The sequence below is a fragment of the Dendrobates tinctorius genome, unplaced genomic scaffold (assembly GCF_039654945.1).
Source record: "Dendrobates tinctorius isolate UK_male_01 unplaced genomic scaffold, ASM3965494v1 ptg000231l, whole genome shotgun sequence".
NCBI classification, from domain to species: Eukaryota; Metazoa; Chordata; class Amphibia; order Anura; family Dendrobatidae; genus Dendrobates; species Dendrobates tinctorius.
The window spans coordinates 14,329,533-14,345,189 of NW_027361898.1; positions in this window are offsets into that span (position 1 = coordinate 14,329,533).

Below are 15,657 nucleotides of genomic sequence, written 5' to 3' on the forward strand. Positions count from 1 at the left end.
TGCGGGTGACGAAGACTTACGAATAAAACCCTTGGCCAGATTTTCCTGGACATACTCGGCCATGACTTGGGACTCGACAGGATTTAACGGGTAAATACGGCCTCTGGGCGGAGTGAAGCCTGGAAGCAGATCGATTGGGCAATCATAAGGACGATGCGGGGGCAGACTCTCAGCTTCTCTTTTATTGAAGACATCAGCGAAGGACCAGTAAGGTGGAGGTAAATCTGCAGGTACCGAGGCAGAGGGAGGAGATTTTAACAGCCGAACGGAAAGCAGGCACTCGGTTTGGCACGATTGACCCCAGCATAGGATGTCAACAGATCGCCAATCAAGGATGGGTTTGTGGATTCTCAACCATGGAAGACCTAATAATAACGTATGAGACAACGAGGGGAGCACGTAGAAGGCTATGTTCTCCCGATGTAAAGCTCCGATCTGTAGTTCCACCTCTTCGGTAACCTGGGTGACAATCTCCCACAAAGGCTTGCCGTCAACCAAAGCTATCTGCCGAGGAGTCTCCAAGGATCTGACAGGAATCTGGAGTCTTTTGACTGCCTTGAGCTGAATGAAGTTCCCTTCTGCCCCAGAATCAATGTAGGCGACCTCCAAGATGCGACAAGAGCCCAGATTCAATAAAACAGAGGGTTGAGGGTAGAGAGGTATCAGTGGCACCTAGGGAGGTCACTCTTACCTGACCTAGGCAGAGGCGCTTCCCGGCCTCTCCGGACAGGAATGTAGCAGGTGGGCGGCACTGCCACAGTAGAAGCAGAGACCCTGAACAACTCTCTCTCTGCGACGCTGCTCTGCTGGCTTGAGACGGTCTACCTGCATGGGTTCAGGTGCCAAGGCCGAGGAGGCAGAAGCGAGTCGCGGACGGGGCGGACTGCGTGCGACCAAGGATAGACGGGAAGGTCTCCTCTCCCTGGCGGCTTCACGGGAGCGTTCCTAGAAATGCAAGTCAATGCGCAAAGCCAGGGAAATTAGGTCCTCTAAAGATGTTGGCATGTCCCGACCTGCCAGCTCGTCCTTGATCCGCGCAGACAAACCGCGCCAAAAAGCTCCCACCAAGGCCTCATTACTCCATCCCAGCTCAGAGGACAGGGTACGGAAGCGAATGGCATACTGGCCAACCGAGAGAGTGCCCTTATTGAGATTAGAAAGGGACTCGGTGGTAGAGGCCACGCGTCCGGGCTCGTCAAAGACTATGTGAAAAGTCTCAAGAAAAGTGGCAAGCTGGGAGACCAGAGGGCCGCCTCGCTCCCAGAGGGGGTTCACCCAGGCCAGAGCTTCACCCTCCAGGTGGGACACTACAAAGGCTACCTTAGCCCGATCGGTGGGGTATTGTAGTGGCAATAATTCAAAGTGCAATTGGCACTGATTGAGGAACCCCCGACATAATTTGGGATATACGCTATACCGTGGAGGTCTGGCCAGGTGGGGTGGTGGGTGTGGTGCAGGAGAGTGGACAGGAATTGAGGCGGTGGACTACAAGGATAAAAGATGGTTATCCATGGAAGCCATGTAATTTAGGATGTGGGCCTTGGTGTCGCGTTGTTGGGCCAGTTCCTGCTGGAGACTAGCCAGCTGGGACGCGTTCCCTGGATCCGTGGGTTGTAACGCAGAAATACGGGACTCCATGGACTTTAGAAAAGCCATGATACGGGTTTGGTTTTCCCGTAGGAACAGCGGTTCCTTCTGGGCGAGGGCAGAGGTACCAGCGGGGTCCATGGCCTGACCGTGCTGTGAGGATGAGTGGACCTCCAAGGGTGGACCCACTGGACCGTGATGACAAACCTCCCCCAGGCGAGCGGACCAGGTGGACCACCCCCTATACAGAGAGCGTTAGGGGCAGGCCTGAGAGAGACTAACCATGGCAGCTGGTACCCGGGGACAGAACAAGAGACCTCAGGGAAGGACTAAGGCAGACTGGTGGGAGACAGACAGAGCTGCGACACGGGAACATGGAGAGGGTGGAGACACTGGCAGGGAGACACGGCTGTGACACAGGAACACGGACATATTGTCATCACTGTCAGGAAGACACGGCTGGAACACAGGTACGGGAACACGGGCAGGATACGGAGACACTGGAGAGCAGGCACTAGGAGAAAGCACACGGAGGGCGTGAGGACACAGACTAGGCGACAGGGCTAGCAATAGAGAAGGCAAGGAGCGGAAGAGGATGTGGGGCCAGAATCACTTGTAGTGCACACATGCCGGTCAGGCACAGCCTGGAGGAAGAGGCGGCCTGATAAGCAGAGTACGCAGAGGACTTCCGGGTCAGGAACCTCCAAGCCATGGAGCAGGCTGGGGAGGAGGCTGGGCTGACAGGCGTGGTTGCCTAGCAACGGGGTGCGCGTGTACCACTGAACTCAGCGTGCATGCGCCCCCGACAGATGACAGGAGCAGGAGCCAGGGCGGGCGCGCTGGGACGTCAAGAGCCGATGAGTACAGCGGGGCTTGGGGAGAGGCGGCGCGATGGACGCAGGCAGCGGCAGAGAGGCAGGAACTGGAGGCGGCCACGGCGGCAGCATGACAGGAGCTGGAGGCGGCCGCGGCGGCATGACAGTACCCCCCTCCTTACACACCCCCCCATGGCTCGAAAGAAACTTAGCCAGGATTTGAGGCGCCTGGATGTTTTCCCGGGGTTCCCAAGATCTCTCCTCAGGGCCAAAACCCTTCCAATCAACCATAAAAAAGGTTTTGCCTCTTCGCTTTTTCATGGCGAGGATGTTCTTGACCTCAAAAAGATCATCAGAGGAGACCGGTAGAGGTGAAAGAGTGGTAGAAGCATGAAACTGATTGAGGATGACAGGTTTTAGAAGAGAACCGTGGAATGAATTAGGGATACGGAGCGAGGCGGGTAGCCTCAACTTGTAAGAGACATCATTGATGCGAGCCAAGACCTCGAATGGTCCAATGTACAGGGGACCCAGCTTATGTGAAGGGATCTTTAGGCGGATAAATTTAGAAGAGAGCCAGACTTTATCTCCCAGATGATATAGTGGAGAGTCTAGGCGCCTCTTGTCCGCATGTCTCTTCATTCTGTCCTGAGCTTGTTCAAGAGCGGTCCTGGTTTCCTGCCAGATCCTGGAGAACCCCCCAGACAGAAAATCAGCAGCTGGCACACCAGAGACAGGAGGCACTGGCAGGGGTACACCAGGATGTTGCCCGTGGACGACAAAGAAGGGTGACTTGGATGAAGAATCGATGGCGTGAGTGTTGTATGCGAATTCGGTCCATGGTCCAGTCGTCCTGGTGGGCGTTAGAGAAATGTCAGAGATAGGTTACCAGAGTCTGGTCAGTGCATTCCACTTGACCATTGGTTTGCGGGTGGTAAGCTGTGAAGTCAAGCGTGACGTTCATACTGTTGCAGAGAGCCCTCCAGAACCGCAAAGTGAATTGGACTCCCCTGTCCGATACAATATGTTGAGGAAGGCCATGAAAGCGAAAAACATGGTGAATGAAAATCTTCGCTAGCTCGGGTGCTGACCTGGAAGCGGGATGAAATTAGCCATCTTGGAAAAACTGTCCACTACTACAAGGATGACAGTGCAGCCTGAAGACTGAGGCAGATCGGTAATAAAGTCCATAGCAATGTGCTGCCAAGGAGCCGAGGGAACTGGAAGCGGGTGTAAAAGACCGGAGGGAAGCTGTCAAGGGACCTTGTTCTTGGCACAAGACGGACAGGAGGTGATGAAGTTACGGACATCTTGGGGAAGGGTCGGCCACCAGTAGTAGCGGGACATGAGGGTGATAGTCTTTTTGAGACCTATATGACCTATTAGCTTGGAGGCATGACCCCAGCGCAGGACTCGCCTTCTGTTGTTCACGGGAAGAAAGGTCTTACCCGGAGGCAGGGAGGTCAAACTGATGGGTGCTAGCGTGATGACCTTGGAAGGGTCCAAGATGTGCGTTGGCTCCTCCTCGGTATCCACCGACAAAAAGGACCTGGACAGTGCGTCAGCTTTGAGGTTTTTGTTGCCGGGACGAAAGTGGAGCTTAAAATCGACACGAGCAAAGAATAAAACCCATCTAGCTTGCCGGGGGTTAAGTCTCTGTGCCGACTGGATATATGCCAAGTTCTTATGGTCCGTAAAGATCTTAATAGGATGTATGGCCCCCTTCAGTAGGTAACTACATTCTTGCAATGCCAGCTTGATGGCCAACAGCTCTCTGTCACCAATGGAGTAGTTCCGTTCCGAAGAGGAAAAGGATTTCGAGAAAAAAACGCAGGTGACAAGTCAACCGGTGGTAGACTTCTGGGAAAGTACCGCTCCGGTGGCTGAGGCATCTACCTCCAGAATGAAAGGTTTGTTGGCCTCAGGACGGTGGAGGACAGGTGCTGTGGCAAAGGCTTCTTTCAGAGACAAGAAGGCACTTTCCGCCTCTGATGACCAGGCGTGAGGATTGACCCCCTTGCGGATTAAAGAGGAGATGGAACTAGTCATCGAGGAAAAGTGAGGGATGAACTGTCGATAGTAATTTGCGAAGCCGAGAAATCGCTGACTCGCCTTGACACCATGAGGACGCGGCCAATTGAGCACGGTGGGCACTTTCTCTGGGTCCATGCGCAAGTCGTAGTCGGATATGATGTACCCCAGGAATGGAAGAGATGATCGCTCAAAGGCGCACTTTTCAAGCTTGGCATAGAGGTGATTCTCCCTCAGGCTCTGCAGTACTAGACGAACGTTCCTTCGATGGGTAGTCAGGTCAGGCGAGAAAACTAAAATATCGTCCAGGTATACCACTACACACGAATACAGCAGGTCTCAGAAAATATCATTCACAAATTCCTGGAACACTGCGGGGGCATTGCACAAGCCAAAGGGCATCACCAGGTACTCGCAGTGTCCGTTCCGAGTGTTGAACGCGGTCTTCCATTCATCACCGGAACGGATACGGATAAGATTGTAGGCTCCACGGAGATCCAGTTTGGTAAAGATTCGTACTCCCCGCAGCCGGTCGAACAACTCTCGAATGAGGGGGAGCGGACACTTGTTCTTTACCGTAATAGCGTTAAGACCCCGGTAGTCGATGCATTGGCGAAGAGACCCGTCCTTCTTCTTGACAAAAAAGAACCCCGCACCTGCGGGTGATGAAGACTTACGAATAAAACCCTTGGCCAGATTTTCCTGGACATACTCGGCCATGGCTTGGGACTCGAGAGGATTTAACGGGTAAATACGGCCTCTGGGCGGAGTGAAGCCTGGAAGCAGATCGATTGGGCAATCATAAGGACGATGCGGGGGCAGACTCTCAGCTTCTCTTTTATTGAAGACATCAGCGAAGGACCAGTAAGGTGGAGGTAAATCTGCAGGTACCGAGGCAGAGGGAGGAGATTTTAACAGCCGAACGGAAAGCAGGCACTCGGTTTGGCACGATTGACCCCAGCGTAGGATGTCAACAGATCGCCAATCAAGTATGGGTTCGTGGATTCTCAACCATGGAAGACCTAATAATAACGTATGAGACAACGAGGGGAGCACGTAGAAGGCTATGTTCTCCCGATGTAAAGCTCCGATCTGTAGTTCCACCTCTTCGGTGACCTGGGTGACAATCTCCCGCAAAGGCTTGCCGTCAACCAAAGCTATCTGCCAAGGAGTCTCCAAGGATCTGACAGGAATCTGGAGTCTTTTGACCGCCTTGAGCTGAATGAAGTTCCCTTCTGCCCCAGAATCAATGTAGGCGACCTCCGAGATGCGACAAGAGCCCAGATTCAATAAAACAGAGGGTTGAGGGTAGAGAGGTATCAGTGGCACCTAGGGAGGTCACTCTTACCTGACCTAGGCGGAGGCGCTTCCCGGCCTCCTCGGACAGGAACGTAGCAGGTGGGCGGCACTGCCACAGTAGAAGCAGAGACCCTGAACAACTCTCTCTCTGCGACGCTGCTCTGCTGGCTTGAGACGGTCTACCTGCATGGGTTCAGGTGCCAAGGCCGAGGAGGCAGAAGCGAGTCGCGGACGGGGCGGACTGCGTGTGACCAAGGATAGACGGGAAGGTCTCCTCTCCCTGGCGGCTTCACGGGAGCGTTCCTGGAAATGCAAGTCAATGCGCGAAGCCAGGGAAATTAGGTCCTCTAAAGATGTTGGCGTGTCCCGACCTGCCAGCTCGTCCTTGATCCGCGCAGACAAACCGCGCCAAAAAGCTCCCACCAAGGCCTCATTACTCCATCCCAGCTCGGAGGACAGGGTACGGAAGCGAATGGCATACTGGCCAACCGAGAGAGTGGTGGGACAAGGCAGACTGGTGGGAGACAGACAGAGCTGCGACACGGGAACATGGAGAGGGTGGAGACACTGGCAGGGAGACACGGCTGTGACACAGGAACACGGACAGATGGTCATCACTGTCAGGAAGACATGGCTGGAACACAGGTACGGGAACACGGGCAGGATACGGAGACACTGGAGAGCAGGCACTAGGAGAAAGCACACGGAGGGCGTGAGGACACAGACAAGGCGAAAGGGCTAGCAATAGAGAAGGCAAGGAGCGGCAGAGGACGTGGGGCCAGAATCACTTGTAATGCACAAATGCTGGTCAGGCACAGCCTGGAGGGAGAGGCGGCCTGATAAGCAGAGTGCGCAGAGGACTTCCGAGTCAGGAACCTCCAAGCCATAGAGCAGACTGGGGAGGAGGCTGAGCTGACCGGCGTGGTTGCCTAGCAACGGGGTGTGCGTGTACCACTGAACTCAGTGCGCGCGCCCCCAATGGATGACAGGAGCAGGAGCCAGGGCGGGCGCTGAGAGCCGGTGAGTACAGCGGGGCTTGGAGAGAGGCAGCGTGTTGGACGCAGGCAGTGGCAGAGAGGCAGGAGCTGGAGGCGGCCTCGGTATGACAGGAGCTGGAGTTGGCCGCGGCGGCATGACATTAATCTTTGCAAAGTACATATGAATCAAGCCGCATACTTGGTTATCCTGGAAAAACAGTTGATTTCTTCTGCTCAGGCAATGTTCCCCAACTCTGAGAACTGTTTTTTCCAGCAGGACAATGCACCATGCCACACAGCTAGGTCAATCAATGTGTGGATGAACAACCACCACATCAAATTCCTGTCGTGGTCAGCTCAATCTCCAGACCTGTACAACATTGAAAACCTCTGGAATGTAATCAAGAGGAAGATGGATAGTCACAAGCCATCAAACAAAGAAGAACTGCTTAAATACCAGGAGTGAACATAAGGATGAGTGACCTCATGGAGATCAACATCCAACACTGCGGAGACACCATCACATGTTTCTCAACGCAGTGATCTAGAGCAATGCCCCCATCCCTTATGGGAAATATGCAAAAGCATGTAAATCAACAGCCGCGGAGACACCATCACATGTTTCTCAACGCAAGCAATGACTAGCCAGGTCTTTCCCCGGGAAGGAACAACCACGGGAAGGGCAGTCTCCAATGAAGGAAACCACCTATGCCAAAACATGGTATCCATCCACAGACAGCTGTTTCGGGGTATTGCCCCTCATCAGTGTGGAGTAGGAAACTGGCTAGTAGGAGCAATGCCTAGTGAAAGGCTATGAACATAAGGATGAGTGACCTCATGGAGATCAACATCCAACACTGCGGAGACACCATCACATGTTTCTCAACGCAGTGATCTAGAGCAATGCCCCCATCCCTTATGGGAAATATGCAAAAGCATGTAAATCAACAGCCGCGGAGACACCATCACATGTTTCTCAACGCAAGCAATGACTAGCCAGGTCTTTCCCCGGGAAGGAACAACCACGGGAAGGGCAGTCTCCAATGAAGGAAACCACCTATGCCAAAACATGGTATCCATCCACAGACAGCTGTTTCGGGGTATTGCCCCTCATCAGTGTGGAGTAGGAAACTGGCTAGTAGGAGCAATGCCTAGTGAAAGGCTATGAACATAAGGATGAGTGACCTCATGGAGATCAACATCCAACACTGCGGAGACACCATCACATGTTTCTCAACGCAGTGATCTAGAGCAATGCCCCCATCCCTTATGGGAAATATGCAAAAGCATGTAAATCAACAGCCGCGGAGACACCATCACATGTTTCTCAACGCAAGCAATGACTAGCCAGGTCTTTCCCCGGGAAGGAACAACCACGAGAAGGGCAGTCTCCAATGAAGGAAACCATCCTTATGTTCATAGCCTTTCACTAGGCATTGCTCCTACTAGCCAGTTTCCTACTCCACACTGATGAGGGGCAATACCCCGAAACAGCTGTTCTGTGGATGGATACCATGTTTTGGCATAGGTGGTTTCCTTCATTGGAGACTGCCCTTCCCGTGGTTGTTCCTTCCCGGGGAAAGACCTGGCTAGTCATTGCTTGCGTTGAGAAACATGTGATGGTGTCTCCGCGGCTGTTGATTTACATGCTTTTGCATATTTCCCATAAGGGATGGGGGCATTGCTCTAGATCACTGCGTTGAGAAACATGTGATGGTGTCTCCACAGTGTTGGATGTTGATCTCCATGAGGTCACTCATCCTTATGTTCATAGCCTTTCACTAGGCATTGCTCCTACTAGCCAGTTTCCTACTCCACACTGATGAGGGGCAATACCCCGAAACAGCTGTCTGTGGATGGATACCATGTTTTGGCATAGGTGGTTTCCTTCATTGGAGACTGCCCTTCCCGTGGTTGTTCCTTCCCGGGGAAAGACCTGGCTAGTCATTGCTTGCGTTGAGAAACATGTGATGGTGTCTCCGCGGCTGTTGATTTACATGCTTTTGCATATTTCCCATAAGGGATGGGGGCATTGCTCTAGATCACTGCGTTGAGAAACATGTGATGGTGTCTCCGCAGTGTTGGATGTTGATCTCCATGAGGTCACTCATCCTTATGTTCATAGCCTTTCACTAGGCATTGCTCCTACTAGCCAGTTTCCTACTCCACACTGATGAGGGGCAATACCCCGAAACAGCTGTCTGTGGATGGATACCATGTTTTGGCATAGGTGGTTTCCTTCATTGGAGACTGCCCTTCCCGTGGTTGTTCCTTCCCGGGGAAAGACCTGGCTAGTCATTGCTTGCGTTGAGAAACATGTGATGGTGTCTCCGCGGCTGTTGATTTACATGCTTTTGCATATTTCCCATAAGGGATGGGGGCATTGCTCTAGATCACTGCGTTGAGAAACATGTGATGGTGTCTCCGCAGTGTTGGATGTTGATCTCCATGAGGTCACTCATCCTTATGTTCATAGCCTTTCACTAGGCATTGCTCCTACTAGCCAGTTTCCTACTCCACACTGATGAGGGGCAATACCCCGAAACAGCTGTCTGTGGATGGATACCATGTTTTGGCATAGGTGGTTTCCTTCATTGGAGACTGCCCTTCCCGTGGTTGTTCCTTCCCGGGGAAAGACCTGGCTAGTCATTGCTTGCGTTGAGAAACATGTGATGGTGTCTCCGCGGCTGTTGATTTACATGCTTTTGCATATTTCCCATAAGGGATGGGGGCATTGCTCTAGATCACTGCGTTGAGAAACATGTGATGGTGTCTCCGCAGTGTTGGATGTTGATCTCCATGAGGTCACTCATCCTTATGTTCATAGCCTTTCACTAGGCATTGCTCCTACTAGCCAGTTTCCTACTCCACACTGATGAGGGGCAATACCCCGAAACAGCTGTCTGTGGATGGATACCATGTTTTGGCATAGGTGGTTTCCTTCATTGGAGACTGCCCTTCCCGTGGTTGTTCCTTCCCGGGGAAAGACCTGGCTAGTCATTGCTTGCGTTGAGAAACATGTGATGGTGTCTCCGCGGCTGTTGATTTACATGCTTTTGCATATTTCCCATAAGGGATGGGGGCATTGCTCTAGATCACTGCGTTGAGAAACATGTGATGGTGTCTCCGCAGTGTTGGATGTTGATCTCCATGAGGTCACTCATCCTTATGTTCATAGCCTTTCACTAGGCATTGCTCCTACTAGCCAGTTTCCTACTCCACACTGATGAGGGGCAATACCCCGAAACAGCTGTCTGTGGATGGATACCATGTTTTGGCATAGGTGGTTTCCTTCATTGGAGACTGCCCTTCCCGTGGTTGTTCCTTCCCGGGGAAAGACCTGGCTAGTCATTGCTTGCGTTGAGAAACATGTGATGGTGTCTCCGCGGCTGTTGATTTACATGCTTTTGCATATTTCCCATAAGGGATGGGGGCATTGCTCTAGATCACTGCGTTGAGAAACATGTGATGGTGTCTCCGCAGTGTTGGATGTTGATCTCCATGAGGTCACTCATCCTTATGTTCATAGCCTTTCACTAGGCATTGCTCCTACTAGCCAGTTTCCTACTCCACACTGATGAGGGGCAATACCCCGAAACAGCTGTCTGTGGATGGATACCATGTTTTGGCATAGGTGGTTTCCTTCATTGGAGACTGCCCTTCCCGTGGTTGTTCCTTCCCGGGGAAAGACCTGGCTAGTCATTGCTTGCGTTGAGAAACATGTGATGGTGTCTCCGCGGCTGTTGATTTACATGCTTTTAAATACCAGGAGTGGCATAAGGTCACCCAAAAGCAGTGTGAAAGACTGGTGGAAAGCATGCCAAGACTCATGAAAGCTGTGATTAAAAATCATGGTTATTCCACAAAATATTGATTTCTGAACTCTTCCTGAGTTAAAACATTAGTATTGTTGTTTCTAAATGATTATGAATGTTTTATTTGCATTATTTGAGGTCTGAAAGCACTTTTTTTTATTTTGACCATTTTTTTGTAAGAAAAAAAAATACAAAATGTATTGCTTGGAAATTCAGAGACATGTTGTCCGAAGTTTGGAGACTAAAAGAACAATTTACATTTTACTCAAAAATATACCTATAGAGACAAATCAGACAAACTGAACATTTGAAAGTGGTCTCTTAATTTTTGCCAGAGCTGCATATATATTTATTGACCTATGTGACACTCCCTCACATTTTAGAATAGAGGTTCTTCAACAGTTACCGAGTCTTTGTGTCTATACAATTCTGTGTCTCAGCTGCTACAAGAATCAGATCAAGCCAAAGTATAAAAGAGCATTATAGTATATCAGTCAGTCATTGTAAACATAATTTTGACCTGATTCTTGATTAAAAGAGGTTCTGCAGTAATTAAGGGATACATTATGCACTTTTTTATATTTCAAAAAGATGCAAGTCACCTCTGAGTTCTTGCATTCAGAGACCTATATTGGTGACAATTATATGGTCAAGAAACTCAGTTTAATTGTCATATTATTTTTTTATAATTTACGTTTTTGGCATAAATGGAACTAAATCTGGGTAGCTTGTGTCCACATTTTCTATGGAGTACTCCGGAATTCTTTGCTACTTTTCTCAGTGCTTTCAATAAATTGATACAAATGAATTATCTCTAGACACTGTCATCTTGTTCTACATAAAAAAAAAAAAACGGAGACACTAATTTTTACAGTGATTCCCTCAACGCCAATCATGCTTTCCTTTTTCATTTATCCACGAAAGGTGATTTCTTGGTTTCTAATATTGTCTGGCCTAGTAAGAAGTCTGTCTGCTCATATGAACATCTTTATTAAGCCCTTCCTGTCCTTTTTCATCTCTAGCTCTGCTGAGACATAGCCCTTCATCTTCTTCAATTAGCTGCAAACCTTATTATCTCTCCAGCCACGTCTCTGGCTTGGGTGAATGAGATAACTATTACTTCTTAGTGCCACTGGCATATTGCTCCTAGTACAGGAGCCTCATCAAGCAGGTAGCGAAGCATTTTCAACAAGCTCCTTGGAGGAACGAGGCGGCAGATGAATGCCTCAATTGGGTTTAATATCGTCTGACCTTACTATGCAAAACTAACCGGTGCAGGAACGTAACTAAATGAGACTGACAGAACCATCTTAGTACATGTCTGCTGTGATATATCATTGTTATTTTAAACTCAGTAACACCATGGTGGGCAACAGAGCAAAGCCGGTAACAAGCAATGCTCCATGCACAAGGCTGCTCCTAAACTTATACACTGTACAGGCCATTCTACTGCTCATTCAATAGCCATAGCTGCTTACTTACATTGTTCTAGAAAAATATATACTAGGCAATATCCTAATACTGACACATACAAGGTGTTCCTGGGGCAGGTCACATGCTGAATTAGAATTGCAAGTTGTATGTATGGCTTCGTGCTACGATGTCATGCTGATGTGATATTCTGGTGATTATTTATTTTCTTTCTGTGAAACAAGGATTCATGAAAAAGATGAGTAGATTGATTCACAGAGGATCAAGTTTGAGTTGAACTTCCTGAAGTTTGCGGTTTCACGCAAATTGGATCATTTTGATATTCGATTCACAGCAAAATGACTTTTCCCAGCACCATTTCCCACACTGCTGAAGCATCAGAGAGTGGGCTAACATCATTTTGCATTGCCGCACGGACCTCCCCATAATGTCCTGCAGCTATGACATCTTTATCATACCTTGTACAGAGGTGATCAGTACCAGCCATCGCAAATCAGCCGTTCCCACTGGAGAGAAGTAATTTTCCATCTGCAGAGTCACTCGGTAAGTCTGTTCTGTAGAATGTAAACTCTTATGATCAATGAAATCCTCTCTCCTGTAGAGTGTGATCTCTTATGGACAGTGGCCGAAACATAATGCCCTTGGTCGCAGAGGTCGTGACCGCGACTGGGCCCAGCGGGTAAGCAGTCCACCGACAGAAATAGAAACTTCAACTGTATATGCGTCCTCGGGCGCACATCCAATTAAAGTGTATAGTGGTGCACAGACTCATCAGGTTTGTGCGAAGCAATACGTGTTGCCTGTCAATCAGAGGCCAGCAGCTGATGTTGGCGGGCATGTGACTGGTGGCGCATGGCAGTGACATTGTGCTCTCCCATCACTCGCATGCTAAACTCAGATGCCGGATTCAGAAGAGAAGAACCCCAAATAAACCCTCACTAGAAGACCAGAAAATTTAACTTTTATTTCTTCTATTACTTAAAGGGAATCTGTCATCCTTTTTTTTGGACTATGAGCTGCCGGCATCGACATCAGGGGCTTATCTACAGCATTCTGTAATGCAGTAGATAAGCCTCTGATGTAACCTGAAAGAGAAGAAAAAGGAAAAGGAGTTAGATTATACTCACGGGGGGGGGCGATCCATTCTTGGTCCGATGGGTGTTGCGGTCCGGAGCCTCCCATTCTCATACGATGCCATCTTCTTCTTCCCTTCCTGTCGTGGCGCAGGCGCAGGCGCACTGCTCTGCCCTGTTGAGGGCAGAGCAGAATACTGCAGTGCACAGGCGCCGGACCTCTCCCGGAACCTGCACGCTGCAGGACTCTTCTCTGCCATTTACAGGGCAGAGCAGTGCACCTGAGCTGGAGCCACGACAGGAAGGGAAGAAAAGAATGGCATCGGACCGGACTGCGACACTCATCGGACCGGACGCCATGGTGAGTATAATATGCTGGCAGCTCATAGTCCAAAAAAAGGTGACAGATTCCCTTTAAAATAAAGATTACACAAAAGGTATAAAACGTTTTGTCCCTAGTCTGTCTCAGAAGTCTGCAGTTATTTTATGCAGTATTCCTGCTAATTTATATTTAGAAAGGGTATAGCACCCGGTATGCTAATACATATTGGCAGAATAGAACAACGAATTTTAGCACTAGCGTCCCCCCACACGTTTCACCACAGTAGCGGGGTAAAAAGGAGATGTGACATATCCTACTTCTATGTACTAAAAATCAGTGGCAGCATGAGGCCCAGGATAAGGGACATATGCCAGAATAAGGGGTATATTACTAGGATGGGGCCCAGAGCATGTGACATATTATCAGGATGGGGCCCAGGATAAGGGACATATACCAGGATAATGTACATATTGCCAGGATGGGGGATATACAGTGGGCAAAATAAGTATTTGAAGCACTGCTGATTTTGAAAGTTTTCCCACCTACAAAGAATGGAGAAGTTTCTAATTTTTTTCAAAGGTACACTTCCACTGGGAGAGACAGAATCTTAAAAAATCCAGAAAATCACATTGTATGATTTCTTACATAATTAATTTGCATTTTATCACATGAAATAAGTACTTGATACAATAGAAAAATAGACCTTAATATTTGGTACAGAAACCTTTGTTTGCAATTACAGAGGACAGAAGTTTCCTGTAGTTCTTGACCAAGTTTGCACACACTGCAGCAGGGATTTTGGCAAACTCCACCATGCAGATCTTCTCTATATCTTTCAGGTTTTGGGGCTGTCACTGGGTAACATTGAGTTTCAGCTCATTCCAATACAGGAAAGATGTATATCTTTGTACCGTGTTAGCCAGTGGATAGAAAAATATTCAGGATTGAGAGTCCTCAGTAGTTGATACCTTTTAATGGCTAACTGAAAAGATGGTAACACATTGCAAGCTTTCGAGACTACTCAGGTCTCTTCATCAGGCTAGACTAATACAAAATCTGAAGTCACATATTTATGCACAATACAGCCTAGAAAAAATGCAATAGATAAGACAAGTGACGTGAAGCAGAACTATCAATATGGGAGAGGGAGAAACATAAATATAAACATTGGACCAGTTCATAGATAAGGAGTCTGGATGTTTTATGGTCCTCTGATTGGGGTCTAGTTCTGTGTTGCCCCGCAAGGTTTTAAAAGGAAATTCCTTAATTGATGTAAAAAGACATAAATCCATGCGACACATTCATTCCAGCACTGAGAGTGTCAAAGTTCGTCATAAATTTGTACTCCCAAACTCGTCTCTCTCTCTGAGATGTGAAGTTACCTTTCAATACCAGTAATTTCATATCCATGCTGCTGTGATCAGGGATACAGAAATGTTTTGCCACAGGTAGATCCATTCTTTTTTCTCTTATTGTGTGACGATGAGCATTCATCCTTGTTCTAAGCTTTTGCCCTGTCTCCCCCACATACAGACCCCCAGTTGGACATTTAGTACAAATAATTAAGTACACCACATTAGATGTAATGCAGGTGAAAGTACCTGGGATCTTGTAGTCCTGATGTGAATTGGGGATCTTTATCTTGTCCGTGGTCATTATAAATGGACAGGTTTTACATTTTTTCTGGTTGCAAGGAAAGGTTCCTCCAGCTGTTGGAGAGGACAGGGAGCTTCTGACAATGATGCTTCTTAAATTTGGGGGCTGCCTAAAACACAGAAGTGGGGGGTCTGGAAAAATGGATTTTAATCGGGCATCTTTTTGTAGTAAAGGTTGTAATTTCCGTGCAGCTCCCCTTAGCACCTCCAGATTTGGGTTGTAGGTGACTACTAGAGGCACTCGGTTATTTTCTTCTTTAGCTTTGTAATGTAGCAGGTGATTCCTTGACAATCTGGTGGCTCTTGTAATTTGGTTTTCAATTGTTCTTGGATGGTAACCCTGATTCAAAAAGGTCTTTTTGAGGCGACCAAGGTGTTTGTCTCTATCCATGGGGTTGGAACATATACGATTGTATCTGATGGCTTGGCTATAGATAATAGAGTTCTTTATGTGTTTTGGATGGAAACTGTCCCATTTAAGGTATGTTGGACGGTCGATTGGCTTCTGATACAGGGATGTCTCTATTTCATTGTTTTTTAGCTTAATGATGGTGTCCAAAAAATTAATCTCGGTACTGGAGTAGTTGAGTGTTAAATTGATGGTGGGATGAAATTGATTAAACTGTTCGTGGAACGTCTTTAGCTGTTGCTC